This window comes from Silurus meridionalis, chromosome 1, assembly GCF_014805685.1.
Source record: "Silurus meridionalis isolate SWU-2019-XX chromosome 1, ASM1480568v1, whole genome shotgun sequence".
NCBI lineage: Eukaryota > Metazoa > Chordata > Actinopteri > Siluriformes > Siluridae > Silurus > Silurus meridionalis.
Genome location: NC_060884.1, coordinates 14,336,705 through 14,343,030, shown reverse-complemented (window position 1 = coordinate 14,343,030; position 6,326 = coordinate 14,336,705). Strand labels below are relative to the sequence as shown.

At 49.2% G+C, this 6,326-nt stretch overlaps 1 pseudogene; it reads right to left on the bottom strand.

The window, feature by feature from the left end:
* Positions 1-1,122: 1,122 nt before the first annotated feature.
* Positions 1,123-4,799, bottom strand: LOC124394944 (annotated as a pseudogene).
* Between the last annotated feature and the right edge of the window lie 1,527 nt (positions 4,800-6,326).

Below are 6,326 nucleotides of genomic sequence, written 5' to 3'. Positions count from 1 at the left end.
GCAGACTATTCCATCTCTGAAGATCAGACTTAATTTTGGTTATAAGTGGGGTAAAATTTTCTATTCCTAATGACACCCTTAAATAAAGCAGAGGATCTCAATGATATGGCCAATGGCCAGAACAAATAGGAATGGAGATAAAGAGCAGCCTTGATGTGTCCTACTTTCCAGTGAAAAATAATCTGATCGCACATTGTTCGTTTAAATTCTGTTTAGTGATGATGTGTAAAGTAATTTTACCCAACTAATACATTTATTACTGTGGCATGGTGAGGGGGCGGGGGTGTTTAACCAATACCAAATATGGCAGTAAATTGACTATGCCACCCTGGAAATGGGCCAGGGACCCAAAAGTACTAAAAAGCACGCAAATACGTAGTGGCTGAGACAGATATCAGACAACAGGAAATATTTCATACAATTTATTCAGAACACATTAAAAATACATGATTCATTTTAATATGCAAAAATTTAAAAGAGTACAATAAATCACAACATCATCCATCCATGCACACTCTTGTTTTACCACTTCAGAACTGGGGACTTTGTCCTGCCTTTTTAGCTAAACACAGCACGCACTCGTGTTCTCTCACAACACCACACCACACCACAAACCCAATTGTGATCACTACAAGTCGACAGCTGTACCACCACCACACACCGCAGACACTGGCTAGCACTGGTACCCCAATTCTGAAGGGAAAAGAACAACAAAATTAGACAAATACACCAACTACACACATACAAACAGCACACTATGATTTATAAAAGAACGCCGCTGCCAGAGGAGTTAGCATCACCTGATAATAGCGGCTCTCCTTAACAATTATAGGCAGCACAAAAGCGTCATATAAAACATCACATTTACAAAACAAATCAAATCATACAAAACCCCAAATAGGAGTTTACAAACCACAACTTCAGAAAAACCACGAAAGAAAATCAAACAAACAAAGAATAACACAACAGGGCTGACAATACAAAGATATACGATGCAAATACCCCACCTCAGTCAAAACCTTAAATACTCAACACGCTAAGTTTAGCTGCGCTCTCACTAGCCGGAAGCGCTGTCAGTCCGGTCGCAAGGCAATTCCCCTTTGTAGAGATATGATAGTTAGTTCATATTATATGCATCCGTTAAGAGGCAGTGAAAAGCGGGTCAAGCCTGGACCAACATAAAGAAATAAAACAACCCAATCTTTACAATCGCACTCCTTTTCATGCGTTCATTACTGCAGCTGCTCAGTAGTCAGTATTGATTATGCAGAAAGGACGCAAAGCTCAACGACGCTCGAAAAGCCTGCTGCAACACCTCCGTGACACTAATAAAACATACAAGACTTTAGATTTAAAATAAGGGATGCGCCTCGCCACACATAAATGAAACTGATCACATACCTGCCAATAGAACTCACGCCGCTCCGCACACTTGACGTGTACGAGTGAAAAGCTGACAAAGTGTCACTCAACACATCCGCAATGTTCCTCAGCCACACACTGCAAGTTGAAATGAATCTCAAATTACCCTGTTTGACAAAAAAAAGGTTCGGAATGCAACTGCTGCTGATAGCGCTTACCTCGCAGACATAAACACGGCGCACAGGAAGTTACGTCACTTCTGAAACCCCAGATGACGCGCTTGGTGACGTGCGCTTGGTTGCCTATCAATCTCATCCCCTTTTATACCCGTGGAACATACCATTTCCACACAAATAATCAATTTGGTTGATCGCATCACCACAATCTATCCCCCCATTAGTCATCGTAGTCCCGACGATGAACACTAATCCCAGGGCCTAAACAAAGCAACCAGAGAACTAGACCCCAAGGTAGATCTGTCAGAAATCTGATTAGCCTCACCACCTACAGCTCGTGGTAAGCGGTGCGGGTTTGAGTGCTGACCTGCCCCAACGCGCCCAGTTCGTCTTGGGGCTCTTCCAGATATATTGGGCGGTCCCAACCCAATGGATCCCGGCTCTGACTGCGATCCTACACCCTCACTTTCCAATGCTGTGGGCCTAGTACCCGGTTCCTCAACCCCAGGAGTGGGACTAACCCTTACTTCTGAGGGAGCTGGAACCATTTCCACATCCCCTTGAGGAACCAGCGGGGATTCTACCACATACACCAAGTCCTCATCCTCAGATTCGTCTTCTAAGGGTGTGGGCAGCTTAGACTGACCCTCAGGAGACTCAATTGGAGCCGGAGTACATTGAATACGGGGTTTTAAGGACATCCGATGAACATGACGGACTTTAGAGAGGTCATACACTGGTGCTATAGTATACACTGACCCACCATCTTGTGGCACCCGAACTACCCGGTATACAGTTGAGCTCCATAGGTCCTCAATTTTATGACGTCCTAGGAACCCATGTTCTCGCAGATAGACCAACTGCCCTTCTGTCAATGGCTGCTCCCTTACCCGCTGGTCATGCTTAGCCTTACGATATTGGGCGGCCGCTTGCAGCCTCTCCCGTGCACTTTCAGCGGCCACTTGGAGGCGAGCCTGATGCTCTTCCACCCAATGATGGACCCTACCAGCCACTGGCTCCTGCACGCGGCCCAACAGAAAATCCACAGGGAGTCTAGGCTCCTGCCCAAACATTAAAAAGTAAGGTGTTTCTCCAGTGGCTTGGTGGGGAGTGGTATTATAACAGAACACCACCTGGGACAAACAAGATGCCCAGTCCCTCTTCCTTCCAATGGGCAAAGTCCGCAGCAAATTGTGCATTGTCCGGTTAAACCGTTCGCACTGGCCGTTACCGGCTGGATGGTATGCAGTGGTGCGTGACTTACCCACCTGGTAAAGGCTACACAACTGCTGAATGAGCCCGATTCAAAGTTGCGGCCCTGATCGGAATGGATCCGCCCCGGAACCCCAAACTTATAAAACCACTCCTCCACCAAGACACGGGCCACCGTCACCGCCTGTTGATCCCGAGTAGGGATTGCCACGGTGAATTTACTAAAAATGTCCGTCATTACCAAAACATTTTCTTGCCCCGAGTGCGAAGGCTCAAGGACTGTGAAGTCCAGGGCCACGATCTCGTTCGGACGGGAGGCCATCAGGTGCGCCATATAGCTCCGAGCCACTGGTGTAGCCTCCTTGGCCTGCTGACACCGCTCACACTGCTGTACCCAGTGGGCTACATTAGCTGACATCCCGGCCAGTAGCACCGCTGTCGCACCAGCTCAAGGTGCGCTCCGCACTTGATGGCCATGACACTGATGTAATTGAGTCAAAACCTCGGGCTGTAATACGGCTGGCAACCCGTCGATATAACAGGCCATCCTGTTCCTCCAAACGGTCCCACTGCCGTAGCAACACTAAAACCAAGTTGGATAACTGTCGCCGCTCTTGGGGTCCTGGGCCCGCCTCGGCGCCAATACTTAAGGGCTGCACCAATAATGGGATCTTCCTCCTGCAGTCGCACCAGGTCTGACCCCGATCGACCGGGCATAGCCTGCATGGCCATCACAGCCGTAGCTCCTGCCAGACTAACTCCCTCAGCCCGCCTCAGTAGTTCAGGAACTACTGTCCCCGGTTGACTGTTTTCCACAAACTGTTCGCCAGAAGGCGACCGCGATAAAGCATCTGCATTTTGATTGGCCCTACCTGACCGATATTGCACCTCAAAATCAAAGGCCGCGAGTTCAGCCGCCTAACGCTGTTCGGTAGCCCCCAATTTTGCAGTTGCCAGGTGGCTCAATGGATTATTATCGGTGCGTACAATGCAGCGATGACCCAACAAGTATTCGCGGAATTTTTCAGCCATAGCCCATTTTAGGGCCAAAAACTCAAGCCGCATAGAACTGTATGTGGCTGTATTATGCTCTGCTGGGCGAAGACTCCGGCTAGCATAAGCCACCGGTCTAACCTTACCATCCACCTCCTGGGAAAGCACTGCCCCTAGCCCTACATAGCTGGCATCAATCTCCAAGATAAATGGAAGCTCAAAATTAGCATATGCGAGGACTGGCACAGTGGTAAGCTTCTGCTTCAATGTCCGAAATGCTTGTTCACACGATTCAGACCACAACGCTCCCAATTCCTGTCTCCGGCTACTCATCTTCCCTCTACCTGCCTCCGCTACTACCCGATGCAATGGAGCTGCTACCTGGGCAAAGCCTTCTACAAACCGCCTGTAGTAGCTCACAAAACCCAGAAAGGTTCGAAGCTCTGACACAGTCTTAGGACATGGCCATTGGGCGCCAAAGAGCCGCTCCATCAAGCGCTGGAAGGTACCTGGTGCATTACAAAGGCCAAAAGGCATACGGTTCCATTCATATAACCCCTAGGGGGTGCAAAAAGCAGTCTTGTGGCGATCAGATTCAGCAACCGGGACTTGATTATACCCGCTGGCCAGATCTAATGTAGTAAACCAGCGGGCCCCTGTTAAGGAATCTAATGTCTCCTCAATGCGAGGCAGTGGAAATGAGTCCTTCCGCGTCTTAGCATTGAGCTGACGGTAGTCCTTCTTCCTTACCAATACGACTGGAGACGCATATGGACTACAGCTTTCCCGGATCACTTGAGTGTCTAAAAGCTGACTAATATGCGTCTTAACCAACTCGTATTCAGATGGTGGAATCCGCCTATAACGCTGTCGGACTGGAGTCTCATCGATTAAGGGAATTTCGTGAGACAGGAGATCAGTACAGCCCAGATCTCTGTCACCCGTGGAAAACACACTCTGAAACTCCCGAAAGAGTGCCCTCACCTGTTTCTGCTCCTCATCGGATAACCCGCTCAGTTCTACATTATCGACGTGCCCCACATCCGACGCCGACATTGTATCACAGGTTGCGATCTGAGCCTTAACCTGTGATATCTCGGTCAGCCCGGTAGGGGAATCCACCAAATACACTTCTCGCAACGTCCCGAGAACAGTGGTGGGATATAAAACGGCATCGAGAGCACCAACATTAACGATGGGTACCCAAACGGTACCACCATTCACACGCACTAAGGACGGAGAGGCTAGTAACCCAGCCGGCAACCCGGTCTCACGTGGCTCGAATAGCACAATCTTATCACTGAATACCGACGCACAAGTTGTGGTTACAAATTTTAAAGTGCCCCCTGGAATACGTCACACTCGCCGCCCACGAATTTTAACATTACCTCCACGCGTGAGAACGCCATCTACTTTTTGGCAGGTTTGGAAAGCCTGAGCCAATTCTGCGTCCTGCGTCACTAGAGGTAGCTCAAATAAAGTGGGTCCGTACTGTCCGAAAAGCTCATGGTAACAGCGACTAAGAACATTCATTCCCAGAATGCCGGGAACACTAGTGCTTCCACCTAGAGGGTCACGAACCACCAGTATCCCGCACTTGGATACGATGCGACCACACAGTTCAACATCCAATTCTATATACCCTATGTAAGGGATTTCTAATCCATTGGCGGCTCTGAGCTGCAACCAGTGGCATGACTGCAACTGATCCTGGCCCCATGGTTCGAACCCAAACCTAAAACAGCTCTCTGTAATAGTCGACACCATGGAGCCAGTATCTATCAAACAGGGCACCGAGACGCCTCCAATAGAAACAACAAGGTGCGGGCATGAGGAAATTAAACGAGACGCAGATATGTCATCATAAACACGAGAGCCACGCATACCCCCAACCGAACTGTGGCCCTGCAGCACGGTGGGAACTAGTTTTCCGACTGGTTAGGAAAGCTGGACCTACCCGTCCTTACGTCATTGGATGCCAAATCGACCTGGGAAGGAACTAAAGGAGCTGGAGAACGTTACCAATTACATTCCCGAGCGAAATGCCCTGGTTGCTGACATCGTCGGCAAATCACAGAACCAGGGCGTGGTGAACGACTACGAAAATGGGGACTAGGATTACGGGCTAGAATTTGGGTAATCTGATCAATCTGCTTCTGCTGTTGACATAACATTTCCCGTAACTCACCCAATTCTGATGAACGACCCCCATGCGCAGAGCCCACCCCAGTATCGCCTTGGACCCCACATTGAATTCCCTGCACCAGGGGAGCGGACTGGCTTCGCCCCCTGGCGCCACCTGGCATCCCCTCTCGTTCCCAGCGAATAGCTTCCCCTCGCACATCCAACAGTGTTGCAGCAGGCTGACGCCTTACCAATTGCTTTAATTCACGGCACAACGCATTATCTAGCACGCATTCAATAAATTGATCCCTTACTACAACATCTGAATTTAGAATGCCATGCGGTGACTGTTGTTTCAGCCGGTCAAATAAACCCAACAGCGCAAGGGAGAACTCCTGCAACGTTTCCCCCTCTAGCTGTCGCCGTGAATAAAAAGCCTCTTGAAGTACAATATAGGAG